Source organism: Orbicella franksi, chromosome 1, assembly GCF_964199315.1.
Source record: "Orbicella franksi chromosome 1, jaOrbFran1.1, whole genome shotgun sequence".
Lineage (NCBI taxonomy): Eukaryota > Metazoa > Cnidaria > Anthozoa > Scleractinia > Merulinidae > Orbicella > Orbicella franksi.
In genome coordinates, this window is record NC_138145.1 from 35022044 (window position 1) to 35039608 (window position 17565).

Below are 17565 nucleotides of genomic sequence, written 5' to 3' on the forward strand. Positions count from 1 at the left end.
GGCAAATATATACATATCTTATTAGATGTTTTAGTGTGTAGTATCACTGTATATTTTTACAAGTAATTGTGCCATATTTTGAGGAGCCCATAGGGCTCGTCAAAATACAAACAACGAACAAAAATATAAAGCGATACTACATACCAAAACATCTAATAAGAGATTTATTATCCAATTGCTATAGTCAATAAATTTATCAATGAAAGAGGGAGAGTGTGACAGTTTTGCGTGCACGCACTGGTTCTCACACAGGTTTTTTTCTAGTTGGGAGAAAAATACATTCTTGTATTGGGTGGAGTCATGAAGTGAAGCGACTCCACCCAATACGAGAATATATTTTCTCTAAACGCCGCCAGTAATTACTGCCGACCACAATTCCTGATCTTACTGCTGACCACAGTTCCTTGCGTTTTGCATGAAAGGTGGTTGATTTCCTCTCTATTGTTAGTAATTTTTAGATTAGATCTGCTGTCTCATTTGTTCGCTTCAGGCTCACTCACTGTGGCAGCAGTTAAAGAGCATAAACTGTGGGTTCACTGTTGTTCATGATCAATACATTGGAAATTATCAAGTGTATTTTCCACATAATTAATGCATTAATCAATGCAGGGAATTTTGAAAGAGAGGCCTGTGGCAACCATGAAAAGACAAATAAGAACTTGTTTACATTAAACCTCTTGCAGAAATCCTCCTGAAACATGTCACCATTAAGTTCTGAAAGTACTGTAACAACTATCATTTTAGATGTACCAGCATTTCCCTGCTATCATTGCAATTGGCTCAGCTTGTTACATCTCTTATCTTCATTGTTTCTCACAACAAGTGAAATTACATTAATTTGAGGTTCCTAATCTTGCTGATTACTTTGAAATTCAGAGCGCTGCTACTTTCAGATTGACTGATAATTACATTTAAAGTTCATGATTATTTTTGTGAAGTTTAGGAAACATAATTTAAAACTTGCACGTAACTCTATTATTCCTATTCCCCTGGTATCGGAATTCTGAATAGTGCACAGCTTATTTTCAACATCTATAGACTTGACACCGAGTAGCACACAGCTTGTTTTTGATATCTATAGTCTTGACACTGAATAGCACACAGCTTGTTTTCAACATCTATAGTCTTGACACTGAGTAGCACACAGCTTGTTTTTGACATCTATAGACTTGACACTGAACAGCACACAGCCTCTTTTCAACATCTATAGTCTTGACACTGAATAGCACAGAACTTGTTTTTGGCATCTATAGACTTGACACTGAGTAGTACACAGCTTGTTTTCAACATCTATAGTCTTTACACTGAATAGCACACAGCTTGTTTTCAACATCTATAGACTTGACACTGAATAGCACACAGGTTGTTTTTGACATCTATAGACTTCACACTGAATAGTACACAGCTTGTTTATTTCAACATCTATAGTCTTGACACTGAATAGCACACAGCTTGTTTTCAACATCTATAGTCTTGACACTGCACAGCGCACAGCTTGTTTTTGGCATTTATAGTCTTGACACTCGGTAGTGCACGTAACTGGTTAATTAAACCAAAAAATAAAATATTGCCTTAGTTTGTAATAACAGTCATCTAAAGCAAATAATTATTAATATGAGGTAATAGGGTTCAGCTTGCGTTATCTGTTGTTTTCATTGTTTCTCATAACAAGTCAAATTACATTAAATTGTGAGATCACTAAATGTAGTTTTTGAATGGTTATTACTTTTGTGGTGTCGCTACTTTCAGCATTTGAAAATAGCCATGAAATTTAGGCGCCTCTTTCACAGGGGGATATTACCTTAGGTTAATACATGCAAATTTATTTTGTATAGGTTAGTGACTACATGTATTATGTACATGTTTAGTAAATCTAGCTTGTAACCCAAATTATTCTTAATCCCTTGGTTATTGCCATTTTGTCATGGTACCTGACCTACCTGTGGTAAAGAAATAATTATCTTCACATACAACCCCGGGGGTGTGGGGGTGAGGTCCAGAATGCAATCGCACCATTTGTTAAGCACGCACATAATAAAGAACTAACGTTTGTTTTCTTTGTTTGTTCCGATGAAGCTGCTTTTCGCTTCAACCCTGACCATCTGATTCCGTGCTTAAATTTTCTCCAGCACTGTCAATTTCATTAGCGTTTTGGTGGTTTTGGAGGTGAATTGTTGAAATAGCCTGCCATGCTCATAGCAGTTGGCAGCCATGTTGTTCTGCCATGTTGTTCTTGGCACAGTGATTTGATTACCCCCGGTTAGGCGAGTTACCCCACTCCGCAGCTTTCACATGGAGAAAACTCACCCCACCAAAGCGGGTTACCCAGACCGGTTGTCTGGGTAACCCGCCTTGCTGGGGTACCCCACCTAACATGTGAATGTAATCAAGAAAAAAAAAAAGAGAGAGTTTCTAGAGAATATAGTATCTAAATTTTTGTATTTCTTCTTTTGAACAGCTGAAGTCAAAATACCTCAGGACAAGACATAAGCTTAAAAGGACCAGGTAAACACTTATGTTCTTATGCAATGATCAAATCAAAACTTAACCTGGTTCCTTCAGGGCAGTTCCCCATAGGGCATCCTTACAGGGTGCCCCAAGTCATCAAAAATAGGATCATCAAATTCTAGGACAGGAAAAAAAATGAAAATGTACCACTTTTTTTTCTTTTTTTTTTTTAAATGATGCACTTTTATTATAGGTTGCCACATGTCAGGTTCCAAAAATGGTCAATGAAATTTTCAATTCTCAAAATCAGGGAAACTTCAGGGAATAAATGGAGAAAATGGGAAGGTTCCACAAGGTATACCTTGAAAAAACAACAACAGCTAGACCAAACTACTAACTAACTCCAGTCAAATGTAAACCCACAGTACAACACACCTTCAACAACTGACCCCCAAACTAACTAAGAACAGACACTGCTCAACTTATGTACCAACAACTATTCTCACCTTACAAACAGTAGTCACTAACTAAAGGTACATGTATTTCTTGACATTAATGGAATTCACATGTTGTTCAACCAGCCGCAACACAGACTTGACCAAAAATGAACCAATTGAATCAGGCCATAACTGATCAGTCACTGATTACTACCTTTGCATCATAATGGCTTGACACAGCCAACAACATTACAGCAAATTGATCAAACATTTTAAGGTGGCTCAAAACAGTTTCTAGCAGTTAGATTTTGATGGGTCATTATGCCACTCTTTATCCCTTGATGCTACAATCATGGTATCAAAAAACTGCCCAATCATTGGTGGACACGTTGTTATCATTTTCTGACACAATAAGTTACTATAGCAACAGTATGACCTGCTAAAAACACCCTTAGTTACAGCTTTAGGGGCTTACAATTCAGAAACGGTACGGTGAAATATTTCTTATATTATCAAAATTTGATAGGCATGATAAGACGTAATGTTTGACAAAGTTTAAAAAAATTCCATAAGTAGCGATCAGAGCCACCTTAAACTGACTTCAGACTTGTCTGAATGCACCGCACACTAGCCGGCAAGTAGTGTGAGGCGGTAGTGTGAGGCGGCCTTAAGAGAGGACACAATACAGTCTTACCACAGTATCACAGTAGAGTTCCCTTTGAAAAGTGAAAACTACGAATCGCGCAGATTCGGGTGTTTCCCGAAATTCCAAGAAAGCATCTGATCATAGTATATCCGCCCGCTTATTATGCAACAGCGAGGTTCTACTGCGGCTACTTTGTGCCTTGAGGGACTAGGCTGACAACGGCATTTTCCCGCCAAAATCAAACGATGAAGATTTCGCGGTGAAGCAATGTCGTGTGTAGCCTCTACTTGTCTTTCCAAAAAAATGTATTCGTTCAAGCTCGTTCAAGGAAACCAAGAACTCTATTCTACTTTCATACTACATGGGCTTGATTATGGGCGATGATTTCCTCCTCTTTCAGAACTTAAATTTTCTTTGTAGAACCGCCTGTGATTCCAACTACTAAGCAAACTAACAGATATAAGCTCGATTTCGGCTCGGGCAAGGTGTTCGTACAACATGATAAGAACAAACATACAGAACTTTTGGTATAATGAAATTCATTTTGAGTAGCAGTAAACGATTATAACTCAGCTTTTTACATTGTCTGCAGCCATTAGGCCCGGTACTAATATGACTGTCGTTCACGGTAGATGTTTAAATCGTCCAATTTTCTGCACAAATAACAAAGTAACAATTAGTCTATCTTAGAACGGACTTTTAAAATGAGAAGGAAATAACACGCTAATACTCGCGTATTGAAGAGTACGTTAAACCGGGCACTTTCCCTTAGAAGACAGCAAGGCTACGGCGGGAAAGCCGTACGGGAACGCGCGTAATGGCATGCCACCGGATGCAATCTTTACTATCTGCCGTCGTACTTCAGGATAGCCGCACTACATCTTAAAGTCCTTAATGCCATTCCACTTACCGCCAAAGACATGCCTGATAGGTCGAGGAGAACGGAATACTCCTGGAAAGGCCAAACAAAATAAAACTCTCTTGTAGGGGGAAAGTAGACTCTGATCACTTACTGAGGAGCTAAGAGTTCTTACTTTGCTCTAAAATTAAAATAAAGTCAACTTTTGGCCCAGTCACAAACGTCCATACGTACACTACGAAGTCAGGCGTGAGAAAAAAAAAAAAAGTAATAATGATGATGAAAATAATAATTTATCTCAAGCTCTTTTCGTTTTTAATATCAAAATTGTAAATTATTTTGAATTTTTGTCATCAATGCTTGAGAAATAGAAAACATGTACCGTGTTTCTATCAAGTTTTAGTATAAATCTACTAGCGTTCTCTGATTGGCTACGCTACTCACCATCTATTCGGTGATATATAACGGCACTTCTTGGCATTTTCGAGGTGTCTTTGAAGAGGATTTAGATAAAGTTTTTTACGACTAGTAGATTTATACCAAAACGATCAGATTATTCGCCCTATCGTGCTAGAAATCTTGAGCTCATAATCTAACTGTTTAATAGAAACACGAGTGGAAGTTTGGGAGAACGAGAAATGCTGTGGGAACACAAGCCGCAGGCGAGTGTTTCCACAGTTTTTTCGAGTTCTCCCGAACTTTCACGAATGTTTCTATTAATTAAACAATTAGATTGTGAGCTCGAGATTTCTATCGCCGAGTCAACTATCACGCATAGAAATCTTGAGCTCATAATCTAATTGTTTAATAGAAACACGAGTGGAAGTTTGGGAGAACGAGAAATGCTGTGGAAACACGAGCCGCAGGGGAGTGTTTCCCCAGCTTTTCCGAGTTCTCCCAAACTTTCACGAGTGTTTCTATTAAATAAATACATTGTGAGCTCGAGATTTCTATCGTCGAGTCAACTATCACGCATAGAAATCGAGAGCGAATAATCTAATTGTTTTAGTATAAATCTACTAGTCGTTCAAAACTTTCATCTAAATCCTCTTCACAGACACTTCGAAAACACAAAGAAGCGGCCTCCAGCGCACGATGCTACGCTACTCACTATCTATCACAGAATAGAACGTGAGTAGCGTAGCCAATCAGAGGACGGCATTCGTGATAGAACGCGGGTAGATTTATACTAAAACTCGATAGAAATATGGTACATGTTTTCTCACACATTTTAGATCACTTTTCACCACCATTTTACTATTTAAGAAATAGAAAACATATACCGTGTTTCTATCGAGTTATAGAAACACGAGTGGAAGTTTGGGAGAACGAGAAATGCTCTCGGAACACGAGCTGCAGGCGGGCGTTTCCACAGCTCTTTCGAGTTCTCCCAAACTTTCACGAGTGTTTCTATAACTCGATAGTAACACGGAGAACATGTTTTCTATTTCTTTTAGAAAACACCGCGACGAAAAAAGGAAAACAGCTTGTTAACTTTGATTATCAAAATGTAAATTCTCGTTGCTCGCGCCATCGTTACGTTACGTCGACAGCTCGTGCTAGTTCTGTGTTTCCATCGAGTTATAGAAATACGATTTTAACCAATCAGCGCGCGTATTTTCTTTGTATTGTTTTCTTATAGTTGTTATCATGCATGTGTAATTTAAATTATAAATGATTCATTGTAATACCCTTTTCACGTATTTGTGTGAGTTAAATAAAATTAACTCAAGTTGATCGACTTGACAAATTCTCTTTCCCTGAATGAAACTTGGAAAGGAGCCTATAAATTCTCGTGCTAGTTTTATTATTGTTTATTTGTTTTTTCATGTTCTGTCATCGTTTCTGCCTGTTGTTTTTTTTCTCCGTTTCCAGCAAGTTCGTTCTAATCGCCAACCACGACTGACAGTAAAGCTGATTCCACACCAAAAAAAAGACATGTACGAGCAAGTCCCATCGTTTTGTATGTATGCGTTTTTCTTCTTTTTAAATTAACACCAGTTTGACTCAGCCTGAAAAATGTGGGGTTTTTTTTTTGGGGGGGGGGGGGGACGGTGGGGGGACGAATTGAGTTATGATGATGTATCAATGCAAGCATGATAATCCAGGTTTTCATCTCAATATTCTGCTTTTTGTTTTACTCTTCTCTATTTGCTGTCATTGACCAGTGACAATATTTCATAAGTTGCTATTTTGTATCTCTGTAGCATGTTACCGGACACCTTGTTAACATGTCACATGTACGCTCAATCCATTTCTTTGTACCGGCAACTGCTGACCAAGGTTATAATGGATGAAGGGCGCGCCTCACAACTTGCAGGTAACAGGTCACTGTCGATATATTAGCTTGGTAGTGAGGCCTAGAGGACACAAACAAAATGAATGAATAAACATGTCATTTATTTTCCTTTGTTTGTGTTCTCTAGGCCTCACTTCCAAGCTGAATTTTAATATTATCGAAAACAGTCTATTATTTGAATGCTCTGTGTGCATGTGCAATGTCAAAGCCTCTTGCTCAGACCTTTGACTTTTTTCTTATTATCGAGGAAATAATTGGTTCTCACTCCGTTTAAATAAAGCAAACATAGCAATCTCTCACCAGGCACAAAGAAAGCTTCACTTATGCAATTCATTCTGCTGAAACGTGTTTATGTTTCGTGTTTCAGGCTTTATTACGGATGCTGTGATATCGACATTTCGCAATATTCTTTATACCAGTGACGTCATGGATGCTCTTAAGGTAAACACGTGGCTATCACGTGAGCACACATTAACAATGTAAAAGGGGAAGTGTCCCGGCTGATTATTGTAAGTTATCCTTCCAAAATTCCATGTCATGGTGCCAATGCCTGTGATTATACAAACAAATTGGTTAAAGGATTCTACAGACCAAAGTAAGACAAGCAATTTTAGTGAAAAAGTACAAGATTATAAGGATAGAAGTAGGCTGCAATTCATCAAGTGCGATTTTGTGACAGGATTTTAAGAAATCAAAGGTGCCATTCTGGTGAAAGTTTTAAACTTTTATCCCTTACTGTTTTCTCTTAGTTGATACCTGTATTTCTTTGTTTCACTGCTTTTGTTTTGTTCTGTTCTGTTCTGTTCTGTTTTGTTTTGTTTTGCTTTGTTTTGTGGTGATTTGCCCTGCTCTGTGATTTGACTCAACTAGACCCATTCCCCCAGACATTTTTTTGGCCAAAAGAGCGCAACTTTCAGTGTTTGTAATATCGTCACTTTCCGCCTTAAAAGTCTCCAATTTGAAAATCGTGTATTTCAAACGATATAATTTATAATATTGAAAATTAAATGCCGTTTCATGTAAAACTTTACAAGAGTTGCATTGAGCATTACCATACTTTTAATTTTGACAGCGCCGCTGGGACGAGAAGAACAAACGAAAGTTAAATTAAAGATGTAGTCAATTTATTTTGCAACTTATTCAATTTCTTTTGTTAGAAACTACTGTTACCCTGCTGTTAAATAGTATTTCACTCTGAACGTTCTCTTTCATGGAACCCCTACAGATATTGATTTTTTTTTTACAGATATTTTGTTTTCTACAGATATTAATGCTTTTCTTTATTTTAAACATAATACAATATTTAAAATGTTGTCTTCATTAACAATAGGCCACGTTCGATATATCAGTGTTCTAGTATAGTTCTGAGGCGTTCTATATTTGGTTTTGTTTCCTTTGTATCCAAGTCTCTTTTGGGAATTGAGAGACAAAAGAAACTTAACAATTTAAAATTACCCGAAAGCCTCGGAGCCATGTTAAAATATTGATACATTGAACGAGGCTTATTAGTGCTTTGTTGTTTTGTTTAGAGGGACGGGTCACACATGAGGAGATTCTTCAGGGAGGTTTACACGGACAGTGTTTTCCCAATATTAAGTTCCGCTGAACTGCCCCCGTACATTTGGGGAAACGACGAAAGAGAAAAGGTGAGAACATTGTTTTCTCAGTTTCAAACTATTGATGAATTTATTTCCTTCTTGGTTGCTTTAAATGTCAGTTAACTCTTTAATGCTGCCCAAAACTCCAATTTCTGTCGCATGAAGGGAATAGGAGTATCTCAAATTCTCCTGTTGGAAAAAAAATAGTATTATATATCAGATAACTGGATGGTATTGTATGTAATTTGAATTGGATCGGAAAAGCTTACTAAGAAAGTTGTTTTCGCTGAAAATTTTTGAATCAGACCGTATGGCAAGCCTGTTTACTTTGCCATATTGAATCATCCAGGAGAACCATTTATTATTTTTATTTTCTTTTTTTAGGAACGGCTTCTTTGAATTCTTAACCACTGGTGCAAACGAACTGCTCTAGAAAGTTTACTCTCTTCTGATAGACTTAACAAACCTTTCAATGTAGACCGCTTCACTCTCGACTTATCAAAACTTGCGGCAACTTGACACTTGAGAACACACGGTTACTTGGCGTACTACAGCAAACTTTATTACAAGACTGTCCGCGCAGGCAATTTATGAAGCACTATCTCGACTTGACATTGGAACAAGTATAAAGGAGGCGATTGAAATCCGGTGCCAGGCCCTAACCCTCAATCGAGACCGTGTTCCTGTACCGATGTATTTTTTCACGTGACCTCCCCCAATGTAGACCTCGTGACAACCAACACTCAGTGTTCACTTGAGGAAGGCGACGTGACGGTTCCATAGCTTGAAGCATTTCAAATATTTAAACCTGTCATAACCAGGTCCAGTTGGAAAATGCGAGCCTAATGCATTCTATCGTGTGTTTCGTCGTTAATTAAAGTTCCTACGCCGTCTGCTTTTTTTGTTGGGTGTGGCGAGACTTCTTAATTGCCTCCTCTGGTCCGTTAGTTCTGTGCATTCCTCCCTGCATTTTGAACCCCTGTTTAAGCGCGTTTTCTGGTGTGTTACGCTCTGTGCACATTTTGCGTTCCTGCGCGCATTTCCTCAGTGTGTTTTCTGGGTTTTTGTCATATATGCAAGACAAAATTACAAGATTTACTAACAGACGCGCACTCCTGAAAATCATGCATTCCTTCCAAGCATGCATTTACTAATCTGCTCTTATACTCTAATCACCCTGAAACGATTATAAAATATTTTGTAACTAATCTTAATAAACACAAACACAGCATCAGGGGCGGGCATCTCGTTTATTGATGCAGGATACAGCGAGCGTTACATCATCATAAAGAAAATACAGCAGTGAATAAACAGAAAAATTAAAAAGCAAAGTTGAAAGAGATGCCTTCGAGTGGCTCTTGCATAACTTACAAATTCTTAAATAGCCTACTAGCCCCTTAGGGATTCACGCCTAAAGTACTTCTACAGTTAACACGAACCATACATAATGAACATACTCCAGTGTAATTAGCGAAACGTTACAAAATATATTTATACTCTAATCACCCTGAAACGATTATAAAATATTTTGTAACTAATCTTAATAAACACAAACACAGAATCAGGGGCGGGCATCTCGTTTATTGATGCCCGCTTTCGAAAATAAAGAAAGAGAACAAAGGAATCTAAGTGTGCAAACTTCAAGAAACTGAAAGTAAAGATTCTAACTTATCGTAACATAGCCGTAGCTAGCCGTCCTTGGCTCGATCAGTCTCCCATCTGCCGTGACATAAAGAGTGTAGATTACTGATGCCTGCTCCTTAGCGGCCCCTGTTCTTAAGCTATGTAGATCAAACAAGTGTATAAGATATCCTAGTTCCGCAAACGCATGCCAAGTCTAAAACTTTATTTTACTACGAATTTTTTGAGAGCAAAATATGCTCTATCTTTGAAGAAAATAAATTCATAAAATTAAAACTAAAAATTACATATAATAAACATCTGTTTTGCTCTCACATGTATAAATTCTGACAAATGCATCGCAAAAACTAACGTCACAACAACGAAGGCTAGCTAACTCGTTGACGCGGAGAAAAGCCGATTAGGCAGTCACGCAAATTGCAGCTAAGCGATGATTAGAGGGATTAGCCTTGGGGCGCGCAAACCTATTATATGTCCTCAAAATCATCTCGGGAGTAACAGCGCCCCCCTTTGTATGGAAACAGGTTTTGCAAGCTCAATTTTAGCCGCCTCGAGAACACTTCTATCACAAGTCAAATCACAAATCAGAAAGCCATACCGATGGTGTGCCCAATTTATGCCATAACAGACAGACTCAAGTGTGGAGTAGAGGGAACTCTGCTGCAGCAAAATACTCCAAATAAGGAGCAAATGACGTCTCATCAGACGGCAAACAAGCGACTTCCTCAAAGCGCGAAGACCATTCTCTAAATGTTTGAAAGTCACTTGAATAACGCTCTGTTGTTGAAGGGGCCGTTGCTTTAGAGGAACGCAAGGGAAGACCTTCCGTTGACTTGCGAAGCCGTCTGGATCTCTTGAGTGGGCAACCTTTGAAGTAAACACACATCCACTTTGTAGACTTGAAAGATAACAAAAGAAATGTGAGAACAATTAGAAAAAACAAAAAAGCAACAACACGCAGATCAGAACATAAGGAAGGCCGAGAGGCCTAAATCTTGCATTCAGCACACTATATACTGGCAGTTCTGCACAAAAACGGCATGGCTCAACGGCCTTAAACAATGTAATCACCTAAGATCAACACGTGATAAACGGGCGGTCCCGCACAAAGATGACATGGTCCAACGACCTAAAACAGTGCAATCACCTAAGATCAACACATGATAAACGGGCAGTCCCGTACAAAAATGACATGGCCCAATGGCCTAAAACAGTGCAATCACCTAAGATCAACACATGATAAACGGGCAGTCCCGTACAAAAATGACATGGCCCAATGGCCTAAAACAGTGCAATCACCTAAGATCAACACATGATAAACGGGCAGTCCCGCACAAAGATGACATGGCCCAACGGCCTAAAACAGCGTAATCGTGACCGCGCGGCATGACTTCTCCATAGACAGGTTCTACTGGATACTGTACTGTGCAGCCCCGACAAGTAACTAAAATTCTCCGAGCCAAAAGGGAACTGTTATTTGCCCCATGGAGATAAACATCTTTACCGTTCTCAACGAAGAGAAAATCAATAACAAAAGATCTGAAACCCCACCTACGATCCACCAAAAAAGGCCAAAAGGGAGCTGAAAGGCCAATAAGGAGTAACCAGTTCTATTGACAAAAACACATGTGGCGGATGACATTTTTAACTAACGAAACAGGTGGCACCAGCCAACAGGTTTCTCCTACCCAACTAAATGCCAGGGAATATTCGAATAGAAACTGGGAAAACTTGAATCTTTTTTTTTTTTTTTTTAACTGGGAAAGTAATCAATTGAACAGGGACCCCAATAAGGGGTTACTTCATGAAAATAGCTATCTTTAACTGACCAGTCATCAATCGACGATCTTGCATAAGTAATCAGCTGAACGAGGTATCAACTCAGCCTCGATTTTGATATTACTTTCTTTGGCGGTATCAAATATATCACCGGCGAGTTGAAGCGAACACAGTTTTATACTACCAGAATCGACGATCAAAGGTACAGTTTGGTTGTCAGTAAACCACTTACCAGAGCACCCTGAAAGAAGATTTGCAAACTTTTCAAAGCAAAACAAACACAGTGGAGTTCTCTCCACGTGGTACTCGATCTGGTATTCGTCTACATAGAATCTCAGTTTTTGTGCAAAAACAGGCATGTTACCAATGGCAATGAAAGCAGCCAATCCAATAGCGCTAACATCCGAGTATACAATACGAGATAGTCTGCACGCAACGTCTGCAAAACACTTGAATTGAGATAAGAAACATTATTCTTCCAGAACTCTAACTGTATGGAAACTGACAACGGGTTAACAACAGCAGGAACACACGCGCACTCGACCACTAAACCTGTGGCCAGAAGATCAGAAATAACCTGCTCGACAAATCACTATACTGGACTGGATGGCTGAGTGATTATTAGAAAACTTAGCTGAGGGTAGAATGTAAATAAAGAGAATCTGATACCCAACAAAAATAGTATCGCGAATAAAGCAAGAAGCACTTATATGATTTCAAAACTCTACATTAACCTTAAGGTTGCCTTTAACTTAAATATAATGCGTTCCGTCCTGATAATCAGTCTTTTATTCATTCATTCAGTCATTAGGGCTAATACAATCGTTAACCCTCGGACTAATGCCCCCATCGTGGTACAAGGGGGATGAAACCCCCTCCTTGGGTTTTCGTTCTATTAAGGCACAGAAAATAAATTTACATTCATTAAATAGAAAGCCCTGAGCTTGCTCTATAAAATAATGAGATAATTTTTGGCTGTGAAGTAGCATGACGTCATTTGACCCGCCATTTTGGATCCGTCATCTTGGATTTTACTATTTTCTTAAAAAAGTCAAAAAATAACTTAGAATGCTTATGAAGCCAGAATGCTTATGAAATGTACAATTTGGTAAAATTAGCAAAATGATGAACAAAGCTGAAAAAAAAAATACACAAGTATGTCGAAAAAGTTGATTTTTGTCCAAACCTATACGAAGTTTGTGGTTGTCATGACAAAGTCAAAAGTAATGGACGCAGTTGACATATCCAAAATTTACGCGAACGATAAATGAACAGCTACAGAAATTTTTCAGCCCCTTAGAGTAAATTGTCTTTCCAAGACTTCCAAAAAACCTTGAATCACATGGTTCAACAAAATTATCAATAAGTTCAACTGGGTCAAAGTCTCCCAATCATTTGATTATATTGAATAAATTATATACTCATCTTATCCCATTCTCTTCAATGTAGCTTGGTATTTGCCATAAGTATGTATTTTTACTGCTTGGAGGGGCTGCAGCGGCTCCTCTAAAACGGCTTGGGCGGGAAGATGGATTTGCTCAGAGGCTTCTTTGGCCGCAGCTGAAACACTTGTCTGCTAGTTGAGGCTGACGTCCACGAAAGGACTGCATGCGGAAAAAACAAAAAGGCTGATTAGAAGAAAAATAATTGCCAGTGGACAGAGCATGAGTACATGGAGCTTCACTGGATGTAGAGCGGGTAGCTGTAGAGTTGGCCAGCTAGACGCATTTTTCCGCTTTTTCTCCCGGATCTTGGCTAGCGCTCGTCTTTCGGCTGATCAGAGCTTTTTCTCTTCCTCTGAATCTTCGGCGAGTTCGTCCGACTCGTACTTGCACTGCTGCCCAAACAGCGGGGTTCTTGTCCACGGAACGAAATAACTTGGCTGCTGAAAGGTTTCCTTTTGAGATGGTCTTGATGGTCCCGTCTGTTGCATCAAGCAGAGAGTTGCTAGACTCGTATTGTACTTTAGAATTGAAAGAACTCGAAGCTTTGGATACCGTTTTTAGCTTCTACAGTTGAGACTGAGTGGCGGCTTGTTTCTCGTCGAGATCGCGTTTGAATGCAGCGAACCTCTGATCAAACGTAACGTCCAAAAGACGAGGAAACAATGTTCGTGAAGCAGTCTTATGAACAGGATCTCCCTCAGTGAAGGATTGCGCGATCGAAGCGGGAACGCTCGCTCGTTCAGTATACGACGACATAACAACAAAAGCAAAGTTTAAAGAGATGCCTTCGAGTGGCTCTTGCATAACTTACAAATTCTTAAATAGCCTACTAGCCCCTTAGGGATTCACGCCTAAAGTACTTCTACAGTTAACACGAACCATACATAATGAACATACTCCAGTGTAATTAGCGAAACGTTACAAAATATATTTTGCGTGAGCAGATCATATTAATAATGGAATACTTTAAGATTGAACTTTGGATTCTTCGCCAGTGCGAAAAGAAATAGCGACCACAGTATGTAATAATAAAAGCAATAATATACTTTATTTACCCTAAGTCTACACATAACAGCTCCGTTAGAAATCAGTGGCCCTCAAGCAAACAACTAAAGTGAAATATGAAACGGCTTAAGAACATTACAATACACAACAAAGAAAAGCAAAACTTGATCGAAATTAAATACAAACGTATCATCGTGACTGCATTGCAATCAAAATGACCCCGTCCGCAAACTTCGGCTCATTGGAAAATAGTCCTAAGAAAATACGCGCGCTTATTGGTTAAAAATCGTGTTTCTATTGAATAATTAGATTATGAGCTCGAGATTTCTATCGCGTGATAGTTGACGAAGGCGCAGTCCGAGTCAACTGTCACGCGATAGAAAGCGAGAGCGAATGATCTAAATGTTTTGGTATAAATCTACTAGCCGTTCAAAATTTAACCTAACTCCTCTTCGCAGACATTTCGAAAACGCGAAGAAGCGGCCGTCGTTTTGTTAACAAGGGAACACTGCTACGCTACTCACTATCTATCACAGAATAGAGTAGTAGTGAGTAGCGTAGCTAATCAGAGAACGGCATTCGTGAACGAAAGTGATAGAAAGCTGGTAGATTTATACTAAAACTCGATTGCAACACAGACCTAGCACGAGCTGTTGACGTAATGAAGGCGCGAGCAAAGGGAATGTATATTTTGATAATGAACGTTAACAAGTTGTTTTCCGTTTTTTCGTCGCGTTGTTTTCTAAAAGAAATCGAAAACATGTTCTCCGTGTTACCATCGAGTTATAGAAACAATCGTAAAAGTTTGGGAGAACTCGGAAAAGCTGTGGAAACGCTCGCCTGCGACTCATGTTCCCACAGCATTTCTCGTTCTTGCAAACGTCCACTCGTGTTTCTATAACTCGATAGAAACACGGTACACGTTTTTTATTTCTTAAATAGTAAAATAGTGGCGAAAAGTGATCTAAAATGTGTGAGTTTTTCAAAGGACTACAGACACTGAGTGGTTTTTTATTTGTTACATATTGCAAATGAAAATAAAAAGAAGTATTATTTATAAAGACTATAAATTTGGGACTCCCCGTCGTATTATTTTGTGGAGTTTTATTCTTTCTTAGTGCAAATGAAAAAAAAGAAAAAAAAAAAAAAAAACCCGAGGCATTTGCTATATTCACGTGGATCACGTCTGGGAAGACAGGGGAGAGATATAGAATAGAGGCACGGAGTGTAGGACGCGCCCTTTTTTTCTATGATTCCCTCGAGTCCTCGAAGAAGTGAACTAGTTATCGAGTCCCACAAGGCCAAGTTGCACACGAATTATGAAGGTTTTAGTTTCGCTAGGAGAAAGTACTTTTCACTGTTCTGAGCTTCCCTGATTTGACCGTTGGTGAAAGCCAAAATTAAAGAACAAAAATTAAAAAGTGATAATCCGTAAATTTTGGGGAAAAATACAATTGAGATTAAGAGTGCATCCAAGATAGGACCAGGCAGGGGCGGCACAAGCTATCTCGCCGATTTCGATGAAACTTCGCCAGTTTGAAGGGGTTCACCCAAAACTACTTCAGTCTAAGTTTAAGGAAATTTGGTCAAAACCGGGGGGGAGTTGACCACCCCCCTTGTTTTTTTAACAAAATGACCAAAAATAACCCCAAAAATGGTAAAAAGTAAAAAGCTCTACTGCTATAAGAATTCAACCAAATCTTTTCAAATTTTCAGTGAATGTTGTCCTACCCAAAGACAATCTACTGTCTACGTTTCGTCCTTCTTTGACTAGTTCCTATTACACAAGTCGTCTCAGACAAGACCCCCCTCTCACCCAATAGTCAAAACTGTTAAAATACCCAAAGTTTAGGGCAAAGTATCTCCAATGGCGGAGCATGCTTCAAATAACGGAACATACCGTCTGAAAGGTGGGACTTCATACTAACATTATCTGCAAAAAAATCTTTGGGCACTCACTGAACTATTCCACAAGAGGGCTGCAAACATTTCGTCCACCACAGGGTACCGGCGTCAATTTTTTTCATTATAACGCGCAAATTCGGTAATTATGACACAGCAACAGACAGAAAATGTCACAAAATGGTTACACACCATACACTTTAATGAAATAGAACCATTTCTATCTAATCGCTCAAAAAAAAAAAAAAAAAAAAAATCGCCCACCACAGGGTAGCCACGTCAATTTTTTTTCCTTATAACGCGCTAATTCGGCAATAATGACATAGCAACAGACAGAAAATGCCGCAAAATGGTTACACACCATAAACTTTAATGAAATAGACCCATTTTGAAGGCTTTTGTTTGTCCTAAGCCATCAAAATAACAATCGGCGGCTTAATGATGGCCTCTATTATTGTATAAGTGAACTATGTGACAGGACTTACTCTTTGCTAAGTTAAACACGCGAGTCACAGAACACTATTAAAATGCTTACATTGTCCCTATTTGAACGTTAGAATGATTGTATAATGAAATTTGCTTTTGTTCGTCTAATAAAGGAATAATATAATTGCTTGAAACTTGCACAACTGACATCGCATCTTGATACAGTGTTGATACAGAAAACGTTATCAAAAAGACTTCGCTCTACTGCAAATATATTGATTGGCTTACGTCTCAATGTTGATTGCCTAATATGCCTAAAAAGAAGAAAAGCGTTTGGCTGTAAAATAATCCCACACCATAAACTTTAATGAAATAGACCCATTTTGAAGGCTTTTGTTTGTCCTAAGCCATCAAAATAACAATCGGCGGCTTAATGATGGCCTCTATTATTGTATAAGTGAACTATGTGACAGGACTTACTCTTTGCTAAGTTAAACACGCGAGTCACAGAACACTATTAAAATGCTTACATTGTCCCTATTTGAACGTTAGAATGATTGTATAATGAAATTTGCTTTTGTTCGTCTAATAAAGGAATAATATAATTGCTTGAAACTTGCACAACTGACATCGCATCTTGATACAGTGTTGATACAGAAAACGTTATCAAAAAGACTTCGCTCTACTGCAAATATATTGATTGGCTTACGTCTCAATGTTGATTGCCTAATATGCCTAAAAAGAAGAAAAGCGTTTGGCTGTAAAATAATCCCACACCATAAACTTTAATGAAATAGAACCATTTTGAAGGCTTTTGTTTGTCCTAAGCCATGAAAATAACAATCGGCGACTTAATGATGGCCTCTATTATTGTATAAGCACTCGCAGGGCTTACTCTTTGCTTAGTCAAACACGCGAATCAAAATGCTCACATTGTCTATTTGAACGTTAGAATGATTTTATAATGAAATTTGCTTTTGTTCGTCTCATAAAGGAATAATACATTTGCTGGAAACTTCCACGCCACATCACATCTTGATGCAGAAAACTTTATCAGAAAGACCTCGCAATACTGAAAAC

General features: G+C 38.6%; 1 protein-coding gene across 2 annotated transcripts in view; it reads left to right on the forward strand.

Moving 5' to 3' along the window:
• LOC145480530 (nephrocystin-1-like) overlaps positions 1-17565 on the forward strand; it is a 196033-nt gene that overhangs the window by 7010 nt on the left and 171458 nt on the right. Inside the window, exon 1 of one of the 2 annotated variants that reach the window (XM_081458782.1) lies at positions 8320-8335. The exons of the other annotated variant lie outside the window; for it this stretch is intronic. The gene's annotated coding sequence lies outside the window, so the exon portion shown is untranslated. Of the gene's footprint in view, positions 1-8319; positions 8336-17565 lie in introns of those variants that run through there. 2 annotated transcript variants of the gene reach the window in all.